The 17,675-nt window shown below is 37.1% G+C and overlaps 1 long non-coding RNA gene across 1 annotated transcript in view; it reads right to left on the bottom strand.

Moving 5' to 3' along the window:
• Nucleotides 1–14,379, bottom strand: part of LOC138987571 (uncharacterized) — a 54,428-nt gene extending 40,049 nt beyond the window's left edge. Inside the window, exon 1 of the long non-coding RNA XR_011463917.1 lies at nucleotides 14,254–14,379. This is a non-coding gene — a long non-coding RNA (uncharacterized lncRNA). The remainder of the gene's footprint in view (nucleotides 1–14,253) is intronic.
• Nucleotides 14,380–17,675: the final 3,296 nt, after the last annotated feature.

Raw genomic sequence — 17,675 nt, 5'->3', positions numbered from 1 at the left:
TAGTCGCCTATGAGGTGAATACTACTATTATGACCACTTTACAAAAGAAGGGTTTGGGCCACAGAAAACATAAGTAACTTTGCCAGTGGTCACACAGCTGGTCAGTGGATGAGCAGGTATTTGAACCAGTCAGCTTGACTTCAGAGTTGTTCTTTTAACAACTGTGCTAAGCTGACTTGAGATTGTTCTATTTCAAATCTTTCTATAAATTTGAGTTACTTCAAGTCTATATGTGGCCTAGAATTATCCTTGGAAGTATATCTGGGCCAAAGTTGTCTCAGGTACAGACTATAGAGAAGTTGGTTCTTTAATTCTGTTTCCATTCTACTGTGTGTACTCAGTCACTTGTCTGACTCTGTGACCCCATGGACTGCTGCCCACCAAGCTCCTCTGTCCATGGGATTTCCCAGGCAGGAATACTGGAGTGGGTTGCCATTTCCTCCTCCAGGAGATTTTCCTGACTCAGGGTCAAACCCACATCTCTTGCACTGCAGGCAAATTCTTTACCTCTGAGCCACTGGGGTTGACATTCTGCTGTACTCTCTTCAACTCAGTGACATTCTTGGAGTTTCTGGATTTCTTCTCCACATCAAATTTAATGCAGGCATATTCTATTATGCCCTTTAAACACACCCCATATTTCTATTATACTTTTTCTGCTTGAACTCCCATTTTTAACTTGTTTAATTACTCAGTCATTTTCAGTACTTATTCTGAGAAGAAGTCTTTGGTCAGCCCCTTTTTCACTTCAGAAAACACTTCAGTTTCTAGTCAGCCTTGTGTTTGTTGCCCTGATCTGTTTGGTCAGCAGTGGCTGAGTGAACTGGTATCTAGTGACTGGAAAACACGACCATTCAAGGAGCAGCAATGCCAGTGAGGGTGTTCTCTTTTGAAGGATGTGTGCATGTGAAAGGCTTTCTCAGACTTGGCCTATCTGTGCAAGTTGGAAGGAGATATTTTGTTGTTCTTCTGCACTTTTGTGAAGAACTTAGGTCATTGTCCTTTCTTTATGAAATGAGTAAATCTTGGCAGGCTAGTATTAATTTGTATGTACTATAAAAGTTCGAAGCATCACTATGAACAAAGCTAGTGGAGGTGATGGAATTCCAGTTGAGCTATTTCAAATCCTAAAAGATGATGCTATTAAAGTGCTGCACACAATATGCCAGCAAATTTGGAAAACTCAGCAGTGATCACAGGACTGGAAAAAGGCCAGTTTTCATTTCAATCCCAAAGAAAGGCAATGCCAAAGAATGCTCAAACTACCACACAATTGCATTCATTTCATATGCTAGCAAAGTATTCTCAAAATGTAGCTCAAAATTCTCCAGGTGAGGCTTCAACGGTGCATGAACCGAGAACTTTCAGATGTTCAAGCTGGATTTAGAAAAGGCAGAGGAACCAGAGATCAAATTGCCAACATCCGTTAGGTCATAGAAAAAGCGAGAGTTCCAAAAAAACATCTATTTCTGCTTTATTGATTATGCCAAAGCCTTTGACTGTGTGGATCACAACAAACTGTGGAAAATTCTTAAAGAAATGGGAATACCAGACCACTTTACCTGCCTCCCAAGAGATCTGTATGCAGGTCAAGAAGCAACAGTTGGAACTGGACATGGAGCAATGGACTGGTTCCAAATTGGGAAAGGAGTACGTCAAGGCTGTATATTATCACCCTGTTTGTTTATATTCTATGCAGAGTACATCATGCAACATGTCAGGCTGGATGAAACACAAGCTGGAATCAAGATTGCCAGGAAAGATATCAATAACATCAGATATGCAGATGACACCACCCTTATGGCAGAAAGTGAAGGGGAATTGAAGAGCCTCTTGATGAAAGTGAAAGAGGAGAGTGAAAAAGCTGGTTAAAACTCAACATTTGAAAAACTAAGATCATGGCATCTGGTCACATCCCTTCATGGCAAAGAGATAGGGGAAAAATAGAAACCGTGACAGACTTTATTTTTTGGGGCTCCAAAATCACTGCAGATGGTGACTGCAGCCATGAAGTTAAAAGACAGTTGCTCCTTGGAAGAAAAGCTATGACCAACCTAGACAGCATATTAAGGCACAGACATTACTTTGCTGACAAAGGTCCATCAAGTCAAAGTTATGGTTTTTCCAGTTGTCATGTATGGATGTGAGAGTTGGACCATAAAGAAAGCTGAGGGCTGAAGAATTGATGCTTTTGAATTTTGGTGTTGGAGAAGACTCTTGAGAATCCTTTGGACTGCAAAGAGATCAAACCAGTCCATCCTAAAGGAAATCAGTCCTGAATGTTCTTTGGAAGGACTGATGCTGAAGCTGAAGCTCCAATACTTTGGCCACCTGATGCAAAGAACTGACTCACTAGAAAAGACCCTGATGCTGGGAAAGATTAAAGGCAGGAAGAGAAAGGGATGACAGAGGATGAGATGGTTGGATGGCATCACTGACTTGACAGACACGAGTTTGAACAAGCTCTGGGAGTTGGTGATGAACAGGGAAGCCTGACATGCTACAGTCCATGGGGTCACAAAGAGTCAGACAGGGCTGAGTGACTGAACTGAACTGATAAATACATGACGTGTTTTTGATGGGCATCGTGGCTTTTTCCAGGCCCCCTGAGTTCCTAATCAGCTTACAAATGACCTCTGAATTGCAGTGAATGAACACTTGGAAACGTTTTTAAATGTTGGAAATCTAGCATTAGTCAATGCTAGCTTTTACCTTGGCTTACTCCTTGTATTCTCAGTTAATCTAAAAAAGAAAAAAAATAAAAAATAAAACAAAAACAAAGCAATACTTTTCTTGTTGTTGTATAAACTTTCCCCCTTACCGTGTAACTACAATTTTGTGTTCCTGCTTGCTGGTCATATGATGTGTTCAGGAGGATCCACCCTATACTATTATCTCAGACTGTCTGTGTTTGTGTTCAAGGTCACGCCATCACTGTCACCTCGTTCCTGTCCCCCTTCTCCAGCCTCATCACTGCTTTCAAATGCACACTGTCTGCTATGGTTTGCTTTAACTGTTTTATATCCACTTAGATATACGCTCACTCTGTATAGAAACAATATTGAATTTGTGGACAGACAAATCATAAGCATAAGATGAGTGGTTTTGTCTAAACCTATTAGAAAAAAACGCTGTGCTTTGGAAGCAAAGACTTTTTCACAGTTGTTTTGTGCTTGTTTGTGTAATGGCATTTTAGTTTCAAGCAATGGAAAAAAATAAAATTAAAGGTGCATGCTTAAATATAAAACTGTTTTCTTCAGGGAATGATATTCTTTACCAAAACCTCACATTAAGAGGAATATCTTTTATTAAAAAAAGAAAAAAATAAGTCTAGTTGATAAAAGTCCTTGAAACTACAGAGTTGAGAAGCAAATGCAGCTTATTTAATGAGAAGACCAACATACAAACTGGTATCAAATTTCTAGCAAGAGCAATGCTTATCTTCCTAATATATTGGGTATAAAATCCTGTATGGGAATATTACTGTATTTCTTTGAAGAAAGAGACTTCTTTGCAAATCTTCTTTAAAAGTGTTCTTTGTCTTGACATTTCAGGCTATTTTTATTATCTTAAACCTTTTAAGTTCTGTTATTTTGAAACAGCAAACTGTAAAAACAATAACCAGAAAGAAATTGTGTCATAGTCACTTGTTAAGTTGATCACCTTGTATTACCGCCTTGCTGGAACATTTAAAATCTGCTTTTATAATCTCAAGATTTCAAAGGTCATAATGTTTCACAATGAATCCTTAATATGTATCTACATATACACATGGCATTTGTATGACTATTTGTATAATTACATATTAATTATTATAACTAAAACGTACATCATTCCTCTTTTTTGTGGTGCTGAATATTTTTTGTTTTACCTGCATGTTTTTACTTTAGTACTTGCTAACTTGTATAGCTAAGTCAATATTCGCCAAAATATTGCAACTTCAAGGATATTACTGACATTATATAGTCAAGGCAAAATTATATTTAAAGTTAAAGCCATTTTGGAAGTTCTGGAATATAAAATATACTTTAACAGTGAATTAAAAATTAAAAGTCTAAAAAAATACATCACTTTTGAAACGAGATGCTGTAAATGTAATCACACACATCACGGCACTAGCTTGTAATAGGGTGACCTCGTTTTAATTATCTTCAGAATATGAATTAAGCCATCATAGATGATCTTTTAAAGAGTGGGTCTGGGAAAGACAGAAAACATTTTATAGCCTTGGAGTAAAGGGATGTGGTCATTTGGAAACGCATCATTAAAGACTTAATCCCAATCACAATATGGGAAGGCAATTCTAAAGACATTTTCCAGAAGACATACAGAAGATGTGAGGTCAGGAAGGAGGAAAGAGGTTTAAAGCAAAGCACATCTGGGATTGTTAAGAACAATCAAAAGCCATAACACAAAGAAGACAAAAGGGGAAATATGCTTCAGTTGGCCCCGCAGCCATCTGGCTCAACAGACTTTAAATATTGAGCAAGCGTTGTTTCAAAGACTTCTTTTTTTCTCTCTCTGACCTCAGCTACCAGAAAACTACAGTCTATACAAAATCAGCCTTTTTGTGGAATCCCCATTAATTCAGAGGTGGTATATATTAGAAAAATTTCCAATTTATGTTAGTCTTAACTTTCTACTTAGTGGATTCTTAATGCCCAAGACAATTTATGATTCACTAAAATTACACGTAGATTGCCATCCTATTAATCTATTTAATTAAGACAATTACATTTTTTTCAAAAAAAAAAAAAAAAAACCCAATCAGTAATCATTTGAACTCCTGAGTGAACGGTGAAAGAAAATACACTCCTGATGGTTGTTATTAATATTCAGGATGAAAACTAAAATGTATTCTTTTTAAAATTTTTAATCTGTGAAGAAAAAGGTCCATTTTCCTTTGGAGGAAAAACCCCATTTCTTATTTTAGTAAAAATAGTGTGAACTAAAAACATATGTGAATACCTTCTAAAAATAATAGATTTCATTTTATTACAGTTTTAGACTTACAGAATAATTAAACAGATAGTATAAGGACTTCTATATACCCCTCTCACCGCTCACAATTTTCCCTGTTATTAACACCTTACATTAGTGTAGTATATTTGTTACAGTTAAGTGAATATCGATACATTATTCTGAACTATAGCCCATCCTTTGTATTAAGGTTCACACTTTGTGTTGTAGAGTTTCATTGTTTTGTTTTGTTTTTAATTTGCTGTGCTGCACAGCTTGTGGGATCTCAGTTCCCTGATCAGGAATTGATCCCTAGCCACTAGCAGTGAAAGCACCAAGCCCTAACCACTAGACCACCAGAGAGCTCCCAAGTTCCATGCTTTTGACAAATGCAAAATGGCATTATTCATTATAGTTTTATACAGAATAATTTCACCATCCAAAAGATTCCCTGTGCTCCACCTATTCATTCCTTCCCTTCTTTCAAACACCTGGCAACCACTTACTTTCTTACTGTCTCTATAGTTTTACCTTTTCTAGAATGTAGTTGGAATCATACAGCATGTAAACTTTTCAGACTGACTTCTTTAACTGAGCAATGTGCATGTCTTCTCAATGTCTTTTCCTGGCTTAACAACTCATTTCCATTTATCACTGAAATGATTTTTCACATATGCAAAATTTTCATAACCAAATATAGGACTGAAAAGTAAGAACACTTAAAAATGTATTTGGATATTAAATTAAAATTAGATATTAAAAATTATTTATTTCAGATGCAGAAATAATTTTCGACAATCACTCAATTTGTTTATTCTGCAAAATGTATTAGCCTCATTTACATTTTTCAGTACCATGAAATTGTCTCTAAGTTACACCAGTTCCTTTCTTGGACCATCTGTTCAATAGGCTCATATACCCATTAACCAGAAGAGTTGTCCAATAATCAATGTTCCGTGTATCCCCAGTGCCATGAGAATTGGTCCTCCTCTCCCTGTCATTCCAAATCACTTCCTTCTCTTTCCTGCACAACCTAACTTAGATATTAATAACTTCTCAGATTTTTTTTTTGGTGGGGACCGAATAACCATGAGATGATGGAACATTTCTCTGTGGTTGTTTTTCAGAGTCTCATCTCATTGGTGCATGATAATTAATTGTTTTTAAAACTCTCCACAAACATAAATTTCTATTGGAATGAAAATCCAGGAAACAAACAAAAAGAATTAGAATAATGGTTTAAAAATTTTCATTGGCTCTGATGCCTCTTATTTATATCTTTTCTAATATTGACTTAAACCATGACTACTCAAATGAGCATTTTGACCTGGAGTAAAAACAAGTTTTAAAAATAATCTATTTTTTCATGTGCTTACAATCTGAACCATATGACAGTAGTAGTTTTTGTTTTCTTTAATAAGAACCAGGCCATTGTGCAAGTGTTTCTTGAACATATGTTTGCAAAGGCCATTGGAATGATCTAGGCAAGGCTGCTTTACCCCATAAAAGACTGGGATAAATTTAGTATGCTAGAAAATATAATTGAATAGTATAATTAAAACTTCATCTTTCTGCTAAATAATTTGCCTAAACAGAAAGACTTATAAAATGGCTTAGATCCAGTATTTTTTGTCTGCTTCCCTTTTCTAGGAACCCTATTGATTGCAGTTTTAAAAATATAAAGCTATTTAAACAAAATCAATTAAAATAATACTAAGGTCAAGCATATATTTATAAAAATCAAATGATCTGTTAATTAAAAAGCGCAACCCATTAGTAACATTTGAAGCTTAGAGTTTCCATGGCAACTGTTTAAAAAATTTAACAGCACACATTTTATTTACTTTGCAAAAGAGCTGCATCCAGTAAAACAGGCTGATGACCTAATACAGGGTGGATTTATAGTCGTATGTTTGAGCTAGTAAATTAAGAAAGGTGTCACTAAGATTGGCAGGGAAAATACAGATTTGAAGTCACAACATATTCATGTAACAGTCATGGTTATTACACTGGGGAAATGTACATAATACTAAATAATCTACTTATATCTGCTTTTATAAGTTTGTAAATTTCCACATTGCTGCATATGCAAACATCTGTTATTTTTACAAATATAAAATCACCTCCACAATATTACAGCTGTTCCATTTCTTTGTGTTGATTGTTGGGGTGCCGCATTCTCATCCTTATCTTTCACATTCTTTTTAACAACATAGTCTCCCTGGCCACCACCAAGGCTTTTTCAAGTCTTTCTCATCCACTGCCCCCCCCACCCCATTATTGATTCCTGTGTATGCTTTATAAGTAATGAAATGTTAATAATAATTTCATCTGCTTATTTATCTTTTTTTCTTTACTTCAATTATGCTGGATGTTAAACTCCTACTCTAGACAACTGCGAACTCTGCTTGTATTCAGATTTTATCTGACCATAATTCACAATGATCAAGTGCACAAATCATTCAACATATGTATGTCTATAGCATATATTCTAAATATTGTTCGTTTCATAGCAATAAAAGTGAATATCAACAAATCAATGATGCTTTTATTGTGGAAAAATCATCAATATAAAGATATATAATTTGCTTGATAGTCTGGGCTCTCAGGAGGCATATGAGTTATGGGGGAGATGTTATGAATATAAATGAAATCGTAGCAAACACCATGAGGCTATGAATAATCAGTACTTAGAAAATGGTACCGACCAAAGAGACAGAGAAGGGCGAAATAGAGAGAGACTGTTTAGCATTTGATGATCAGGGAAAGTCGTGACAAAGGAGATAGGATTTGGTCATAAAAGATGGGTGAGATTTAAATGGCAGGTAGGAAAGAGGAAAAGTGCTTCCCAGCAATTAGAACAGAGTGAACTAAGGCAGAGTAGAGTGTGACGTTCAATGTGCACTGGAGACAGAATTAGAAAGTTCATGTAAAGCTCTAGTGCGAGGTATGGTTGCAGAGACAGACTAAGGTCATATTTTGGCATATTCTCTATTTCAGGCTAAATAATCTTGATTATAGGCACCAGACAATCATTTTGTGGATTCTCAGCAAGAGAATGGATGCTCTTTGGACAAACAGATTGCAGAGTAGTAGACAAGTTACTCTGCAGGGGAAGGCTGGAGGCATGGTGACTAGTTACTGGAACTATGAATGTCAGGAAGAGGAATTGTTGGATAGGAAGTTAGATGGAGATGGTCTAGCAATGATTAGTGTTAGAAATTTTGAATTTGAGGCGAATATCAAGTAGTCAGTTGAAAGGAAATACATATTTGAAAATAATGTTAGGAGAAAGAATGTAGATTTGTGAGGCATTCCAGTTAGGAAAGCTTGACTAAATTCTTCTGCTTCCTTAGAGGCCTAAAATTAAGCCTTTGAAGGGAATGACCAATTAAACAGATGGTGGGTTTGAGGGAGAAAAAATATGAAGAACAAAATTGGAAAGAAGACTGGGGAGTGAATGTGTGGAACTCTACATTCTCTTAGGAAGAAGAATCTTAAAAGGAAATAAAGTAATTGATAGAGAAATAGGTGGACCAGAAGAATGGAGCTAAGGGAAAGAGATTGACTAACCCAGCTAATACTAATATCTACTTCTGAGAGATTGAGTTAGAACATTTGTTTAGTCATGATTTTTCACTACATAGTTCACACATCACTAGGAAATGCTTCATGTAACTGAATCTACTGCTCTTCTGCCAACAAGTATCAACATACCCTGTGAACTGTTGCAGAGTGATTTACAATGTGAATAAGACCTAGAAAACTTGTTTTCCTTATGCTTGCAGAGACGCTCAGTCAAGACATACAGAAGCATAACCACATGGCATGAAAAACTCTCGAGCCAAGTTTTCTTCTCTTTTTTACTTTGTTAATTCCAGAAGTCAGCTATTAATCACAGCAAATACCATAAAACATGATCAGATCTTTTTTAATCCCTAAATCCAAAATGATTAAAAATGTGCTGAGGCAACTTGCTGTCAGCGTATGCCCAGATGTAGATGTTGCTTCCAATAAAAAGGTAAGAAATTTGTTCAGCTCTGCAGAAAAAGATTGCTCTTGGCACACCAGATTGATGCACCTGTGTACACTAGCCCCGGAGGGAAAAGGTAGGAAAAGAAAGTAGATTTGGATTTTGCTATCCTGGAAACCATGCCATAAAGATTACTGGGATTGGCCCTATTCGTTGGGCCCAGAATAGTAACCACTGTAATAAACAGTCAAACTTTAGAGTGCAATGTACAATACTAACTCAAAGACTGTTGCTTCTTGGAGTAATGTATTCATCCCTTGGGTTAAAGGTAAGGGGAGAAAATTGCTGATGTTAAATTACCATCACCTCACCCTGATGACTTAGAAGACTGGATGAAGGTTGTTACTGGGCATCTCTTCTGCTAACGTTGCTGAATCCAGATGAGAACTTGGGAGAATTGTTACATAAGAAGTGCAGCCCAGCTGGGAGACTCCTGGATCAGTTTCATTCCTCCTTCTCCTCTGGCTTAGCTGTATAATTCTGAGTAAGTCACTATTTTGCCTTCAACTTTCTCAGAAAAAAAAGAAAGACATGTCTAATCCACAATAAAACACAGGAAGAGTCTTTTAAGAAGTCTTTTAAGAGTCTTTTAAGGAAGCCCTGTGGGAATGGGCAGTTATAAAAAGTGTTTCTGGATTTAGGGCATGAATACTTATTTCCTCTAGGTTTATTTCTGATTGGTTATTAATAACATAATTCCCTGGTAGCTCAGTTGGTAAAGAATCTGCCTCCAATGCAGGAGACCCGGGTTCCATCTCTGGACCAGGAAGATTCCCTGGAGTATGAAATAGCAACCCACTCCAGTATTCTTGCCTGGAAAATCCCATGGACAGAGGAGCCTGGTGTGCTACAGTCCATGGGGTTGCAAGAATTGGACATGACTTATCAACTAAACCACATATGTGTGCACACACACACACATACACACACACACACAAATATATATTTAAATTTGAAAAACATCTTCAACCAGATCTTCACCACTTCTGGAAAAAGAAAGTGATTCCAAACTTGGAATCATACTGCAACCTGACTGCTCATCTTATTCTTTCTCACCATATTCCCATAGCTTCCTACACGAGCTTTTCCTGATCTTCACTTTTTTGTCTCTTCCCTTCCTCTTTCTCCCTCTCATTCTCTGCTTCCTCTCCTCCTTTCTGCTGTAGAATAGTGGATAGTTTCTATCTTCAAACCAAAGAAATTCTTTATCTGAATCACACACACACTCTTAGGGATAAATTCTGAAGAGCAGAAGTCACTGTGTAATTTTATGAAAGGCAGGTCTGCAAGACTGGCTTGGATGAAGTGAGTATCACACAGGAATTTCCTGAGATTTATTTTGGAGGCTGAAAACTTGTAGAAGAACAAAAACAAGGTTAGATTCAGAAAGTATTCTTTTTTCATTAGCTGGAAGTTGCTAGTAATGCTGCAGATAGAGAATGGGAATGTTAGTTTTGAATATAATAAAGAGTAGAAGATTCAATTCCTGGGTCAGGAAGCTCTGCTGGAGAAGGGATAGGCTACCCACTCCAGTATTCTTGGGTCTCCCTGGTGGCTCAGCTGGTAAAGAATCTGCCTGTAACATGGGAGAGTTGGGTTCAATTCCTGGGTTGGGAAGATCCCCACTCCAGTATTCTGGCCTGGAGAATTCCAAGTCCACGGGGTTGCAAAGAATCGGATATGACTGAGCAACTTTCACTCACCACTCATCAAGATTTCCAGATAAAACTGGATTCTGTTTAAATCTGCTAACTATAGTGTGCTCATCAGAACCAATAGAGATCTGAAAACTTTGAAAAAAGTGTGTTCATTCCTAAGTAGTAGGAGCTACATTCATGTTGAAGAATGTACGGTAGAGAGAGTTACAGTTGTGTGATTTATTGAACACTAAACAAATTTGAGTATATGATGATCCCCTATTTTCCAAAGAGAAGATACCAAAAGAACATCTTTGTGTGTGTGTGTGTTTTTATTTTGTTTTACTTTATCTGCCAACTTGAAATACATGTTTTTAAGGGTATAGTTTAAAGAGCTATTTATAAAATTTAACTATGTTATTTGATTACACACAATTTTAAAATCATATGTAAAGTTAAATGATACAGTAATGAACAAACCACTATTTTTCATGCTCTCATTCTGTGAAACATCTATATTAAAACTCCTCACTTGCATGAATACTTATAATGCCTGAATACAGTGAAAATGTTTTCCTTTAGATGTCAGCATCTATTATAACTAGAACCACTTTTTTTAGTTTTCCAAAGTACTTCCCTTCCATCTAAGTTGTTGGAGATACAGTGCTTCCATGATTTGTGGGTAAGGTGATCTCTGGAAATTTTACACCAAGCAACAGATGTTCATTTGGTAGTTTCATTTTAACAACTTAGCCAATGCTACTTTACTTTTTAAAGTGATACATAAAAGGCATGTTTTTACATCAAAACTTGTGATTATCAGACTAAAGGGTCATTATTAAGCATGCATAAATTTATTTGCTACCTTTTAGAAATTTAATACCATCATTAATTTGAGTAACTTGGGGTTTGTATCTTTCCCAAATAGAATTTTTCCAGAAATATGAGAAATTCTATAAGGTGACTTTCTTGTTTCTGAAGGATTATTTGAAAAAAAGAACTCATTTAATATTTTAGCATATATGGTACTTGTGTTTTATAATGATTAGATCAATTGAGAATAATGTAACAAGGGCAATATTTCTGAAGTACCTTCTGAAGGATATATCCTCTTTTTTGGTAGCCAATTTCATTCTCTGTGGGCCTTCAGTTAACATTGCTATAGAGAGGGGGATGTGAATATCCCGGACTGAATAAGAAAGAGCATAAAGAAGCTCCTACCAGCTAGTAAAGGAAATGGAAAGTGGAAAGGTCTTCTGATTCCAGAAAAGTTAAAGAAGAAGGTGAGGTATGATAGGAGTAAGACATGGATGCTATCTTGCTCCCACTGTTTGGTTAAAATCCAAAGATAGAACAGCATAGAAAAACTCAGAGAGATTTTAGACAGGCCCAGACATATCCCAGGGGAGATACCAAATCTCTTAGACAAGTTGTCTCTCTGGAACCATGTTCAATGTGACACCAGGAATTAGAATAGAAAAAGTCAAGGGAAGTGGTCTGGAGGAAAGCTTCACAGAGCTCTTGCACTTCAGGTGAGAGTGAGAGACAGAAACTGAGAGTTCTCCATGAAAATAAAGAAGAGCTTTATTTATTAAAGAGAACCCATAGTCAGGATGTGGAGACTAGCACACGGGGACTTCATAACTGAAAGCTCTGATTACACAGACTTTCACAGTGGGTAATCAACATCATGGGGATTCCCAGGTGGCTGAGTAGTAAAGAATCCACGTGCCAAACAGGAGATGCATGTTTAATCCCTGGAGAAAGAACTGGCAAGGAACTCTAGTATTCTTGTCTGGGACAAAGGAGCCTGGCAGACTACAGTCCATGGGGTTGCAAAAGAGTTGGACATAGCAACTAAGCAACAACAATCAAGAAAAACCATGCTCAGAAATCTAGTCAGCACCACCTATAACCTATTCTAATCATTGCCAGGTGCTCAGGAGAAAGGTCCGGAGAAGGCAATGGCACCCCACTCCAGTACTCTTGCCTGGAAAATCCCATGGATGGAGGAGCCTGGTAGGCTACAGTCCATGGGGTCGTGAAGAGGCGGACAGGACTGAGCGAGTTCACTTTCACTTTTCACTTTTATGCACTGAGAAGGAAATGGCAGCCCACTCTAGTATTCTTGCCTGGAGAATCCCAGGGATGAGAGCTTGGTGGGCTGCTGTCTATGGGGTCGCACAGAGTCGGACACGACTGACATGACTTAGAAGCAGCAGCAGGAGAAAGGTCAGACAATACATTGGAACAGATTGAAGCAAGAACACTTGAACATGAGCACATATACCTTCAGCCCCACTCCCTCCACTGCAAATCTTGGGAATTCTATTTCACTTAGATGGGAGCTTGGCAAGGAAGAAAGAAGGATACACCTGTGATAATTAATATCCTTAATAAGATTTAAATCTTGGATGAGTTGAATATTTATTTACCCAACAAAAATCAGTTAACCTAAAGAGACTTCCAAACAGAAACAAAAACAAAGTTACTTGTCATTGACAAGTTTCAATATTTCCCCCACTACCTGTGGGAATGGAATCTTCTGATCAAAATATGATTTATTTTAGAAATAAAGTACATTATTTTGCATTTCTGAACTAAAGAGTTCAAATGCTTCAATCTAGCTTATATATTAAGGTATCAGTCAGGATAGGTTATTTTGAAGTACCAAACAACCCCAAATTACAGTACTTAAAAACAACAAAGGTAGATTTCCCACTCATGGTATAGGCATGAGAGTCGGCAGAGACTGCTGTTTATTGCATTTACTCAGAAAGAAATTGAGACTGATGGAGAGTGGACCAGCTCGACTAAACGGTGACAAGAAGAAAGCGTGCGTAGCAGTCGTGTCTTAAAGAAGTTAAGACGTTTGAAGTGATATGGATTCCTTCTGCTGAAATTTTATTGGCCAAAGAAAGTCACACAATCATGTCTAACATCAAGGGTGCACAGAAGTGCAATTTTACCATATGTTATTGAGGAGAAACAGAAATATCTGGAAGAGTGCTAAGAGCCATGGTAATTTGTAAACCCTTTGTAACTTTCTGGATTATGGTTTCAACAAGGAGAATCATCTGACCAGGACCAGATGTGAGAAATAGAAAAGATACCAGTGACTAAAATGTTGGCATAATAAATACATTGATTGCAATGTAGCTGTCATTTTCTCACATTTCTTAATATAGTAGCATCCATATTGTTCAGGATTTAGTCAAACCAAGACAGTTTACTCTAGATCAGTGGGTGGGAAACTTTTTGTGTAAGGGGCCAGTTAATAAAGACTTTAAACTTTGTGAGCCATATGGTCTGTGTCACAACTACTTAATTCTGCGGCTGTAGTATGAAAGTAGCTCTTCCTAATATCCGAGGGTGTGGGAGTTGTATGTTCTGATACAGCTTTATTTAAGGACTCTGAAATTTGAATCTTGTATAATTTTCACATGTCACAGAATATTATTTTTCTTCTGATTTTTTTCCCCAATTAGTTAAAAATGCAAAAACAATTTTTAGCTTGCAAACTACAAAAACAGACAGAGGGCTGGACTTGGGGTAATAATGAATCTCCTATAGACAGTTAAGAACGTACAGAATCATTGAAAGGAACGGTGGAGCAGTTCTCACCTTAACAACCAGGAACAACTAGTAGCTCCAGAAATGACCTTGCCTTTGCCTTTAGCAGGTAAACCACTATCAGGGATGCAGGAAGCTGAAAAATTATAAATCTGCTGCTAAGAGTGCTGACTTCCCCGGCTGCAGTCCGGGCTCCTCTGCCATGATCCAGAAATATGCCGCTGCTGCAGTAGGAAGTGCTGAGTCAGGACTCCACCCACCACACGGGGAAGGCTCTGCTATAGTTGCTACCTTGGCCTTGATCTTCGCCAGCAGAATATATGCCCCAAACTTGGCTTTTTCCTACATTTGATTCAGTTCCTAAACATTCCCACAGCATATGATGGGAACTAAATCATATCCTAGCCCCCAAAAGTCTGAGAAATGGCTTGTAATTTTCCAGCTACTGAATGTTAGCAGTGGTTGGAATGGATGTTGGACACAGCAATGTAAGGTATCAGACAAAGCCTGAAATAATGGAGACAGACTAGGTTAAGATGACTTCGTTGGCATTTCCAGAACCTTCTGTGAGCTCTTAGGAAAATAAAGTCCTCTGTATAACTCCCACGAAACAGCAGGAAAGTAAAAATAACTGTATCCATGCTTCCTTCTTACCAGTGCTATCTTCCCCAAACAATCCTTTATTCCATCTCACAGACCTGGGAACTTCTCACAGTTATACAAAGATATGTGTGTATTCATGTTCATGGTAGTGCTGTTGGAAACAGCAGCAAAAAAGTACTGTCAAGAAAGAGAAGGAAAAAAAAATTAGTATAGATGTGCTAGAAAGCAATTAAAAGAAAAGAAATGGTTGTAGATATCAACATGGAAGGGTTCTGAAACATGTTGTAAATGAAGTGAATGAAGGAATAGTTTATGAAGCATGATCCTACTTTTTGAAAGATAGGAATGTTTAAAATGCATTATAATCTTTACTGCTTTGTTCTGATTTCCAATGTAATCCAAAGATGAAAATATATTTCAGGGAGATATAAAAAAGAGAAAGTGAGAGTTCTCTATAATTCTAATCTGCTGACATAGCTGAGATCCATTTTTTGGTATGTATATTACTTTCTTCTGTACACATACAAAATTTGGATTACATTTGAAAATAAATTTCATTTTAAGATGCACATTTTTATTTTTAGAGCTAATTTGTTGTTTTTGTTGTTTAGGGCTCTACTATGGGGTCTTGGGGGTACTCTGAATTTCATTTTTCTACCAAAAAAGACATGTGGAGCACTGATTTCTTCATAGATATAATTTCTAGGTGCTAATAAAATGACTAATTTATTTCATAAATTTAGGTCCAATGGTTTAATCCTAACACAATTTTAAATCATAAGCCATTTTCAGAGACTTGTTTTCCACAAGTACTGCACAATGCTATTATTTTCAGTGCAAATATGCCATTTAATCAATCTGAGACAAGCAAAGTACTTGCAAACATTAAACAGAGATTGATAATGTATCTCTGAGAAGTACTGCATCCCATTAGGCCCTCCTTTAACATTGTGTAAATCTCACATTGTAGGACTTTTAGACAAAATACTTCATTTTCCTATTGTACAACAAGAAAATTTACTTAAAATAAGTATAAAAGTTATTTCAATCATTCAGTTCAGTTCAGTTTAGTAGCTCAGTCATGTCCGACTCTTTGTGACCCCATGAATCGCAGCACGCCAGGCCTCCCTGTCCATCACCAACTCCCAGAGTTCACTCAAACTCACGTCCATCGAGTCGGTGATGCCATCCAGCCATCTCATCCTCTGTCCTCCCCTTCTCCTCCTGCCCCCAATCCCTCCCAGCATCAGAGTCTTTTCCAATGAGTCAACTCTTCGCATGAGGTGGCCAAAGTACTGGAGTTTCAGCTTTAGCATCATTCCTTCCAAAGAAATCCAAGGGCTGATCTCCTTTAGAATGAATTGGTTGGATCTCCTTGCAGTCCAAGGGACTCTCAAGAGTCTTCTCTAATACCACAGCTCAATAGCAATTAAGTCTAGAACTAATAAGACCCTTAAAATAATTACTTGTAATTGTACCGTGCTTAGTTGTGTCTGAGTCTTTGTGACTCCATGGACTGTAGCCCACCAGACTCCTCCATCCATGGGGATTCTCCAGGCAAGAATACTGGAGTGCATTGCCATGCCCTTCTCTAGTGAATCTTCCCAACCTAGGGATCACACCCAGGCCTTCTGCATTGCAGGCAGATTCTTTACTGACTTAGCCACAGGGATGCCTTATAGTTACACCTCAGTGGTGGTGGTGGTTTAGCCCCAAAGTCATGCCTGACTCTCATGACCCCATGGACTGTAGCCTGCCAGGCTCCTATGTCCATGGGATTCTCCAGGCAAGAATACTGGAGTGGGTTGCCATTTCCTTCTCCAGGACATCTTCCCCACCCAGGGATTGAAACAGGGTCTCCTGCATTACAGGTAGATTCTTTACCAACTGAGCTATGAGGGAAGCCCAGAAACCTCACTAATTCTGAGCAAATATAAGAAAAAGGAAATAAAATGGAAAAAGGTTGAACTGTAAAATGCATTTAAGCAGGGATTTTCAAGTCATTTGGTTTTAGAATTTCTTTATATTCTTAAAAATTATTAGGAAAAATACTGGATGCCTGGTTAGATTTGAATTTCAGATAATAATGCATAATTAATAGTATAAATATGTTCCAAATATTACATGGGACATGTGTATATTAACAATTATTCAATGCTAATCTGAAATTCAAATTTACTGTGTGTTCAGCAGTTTTATTCACTATCTCTGGCAACCCTATCCCATTTTGTTTATGTGGGTATTTACAATACCATAAATTAAAATTGAGAAATTTAAAAATATGTATATATCATTCATTCATTTTAAGATATATACCTATTACATAACAAATTTCACAAAATTAACTACATTTTCTTTAAAAAATAATGAGAGGAATTGTTTTACATTTTGGGGGGACCCATTTCTTTAATATGCAGCTATTAGATTCTCATACCTGCTCCTGCACTGGATCTGTTGCAGTGTTTTTCTGGTTAAAGTATGTGAAGAAAATATGGCCTTCATCAGCTATGTAGTTTAGAAAAAGGAAGACTAGTTTAATACCTTTCAGGTAATTGTGGATATCTTCTTTGATCTACACCCAAAATCCACAACTGATATTTTCCTAAAGGTTGGTTACAATTAGGAATCTGAGACCACGGCAGTGAATTTTCCTTAGTGTCACATTGGTCTGTCTATCCCTTGAACCGATCGTCTATCCCTGCTTGATTTATGACATCATGGGCACTGGCCATTTAAGAACTAATTGGTTTACTGATTTATGTAGTTCTTTCAAATGATCTCTATACAGTATTTTAAAAATTATGTTTGTTACTAGCACTAACAGTCTCCTCAGAGGAATCCTAAGTGTTGAAAAGGTGTCAAGCTTAGGG

This window comes from Bos mutus, chromosome 1, assembly GCF_027580195.1.
Source record: "Bos mutus isolate GX-2022 chromosome 1, NWIPB_WYAK_1.1, whole genome shotgun sequence".
Taxonomy (NCBI): Eukaryota; Metazoa; Chordata; class Mammalia; order Artiodactyla; family Bovidae; genus Bos; species Bos mutus.
The sequence above is the reverse complement of the archived record's forward strand: the minus strand, read 5'-3'. Positions and strand labels throughout refer to the sequence as shown.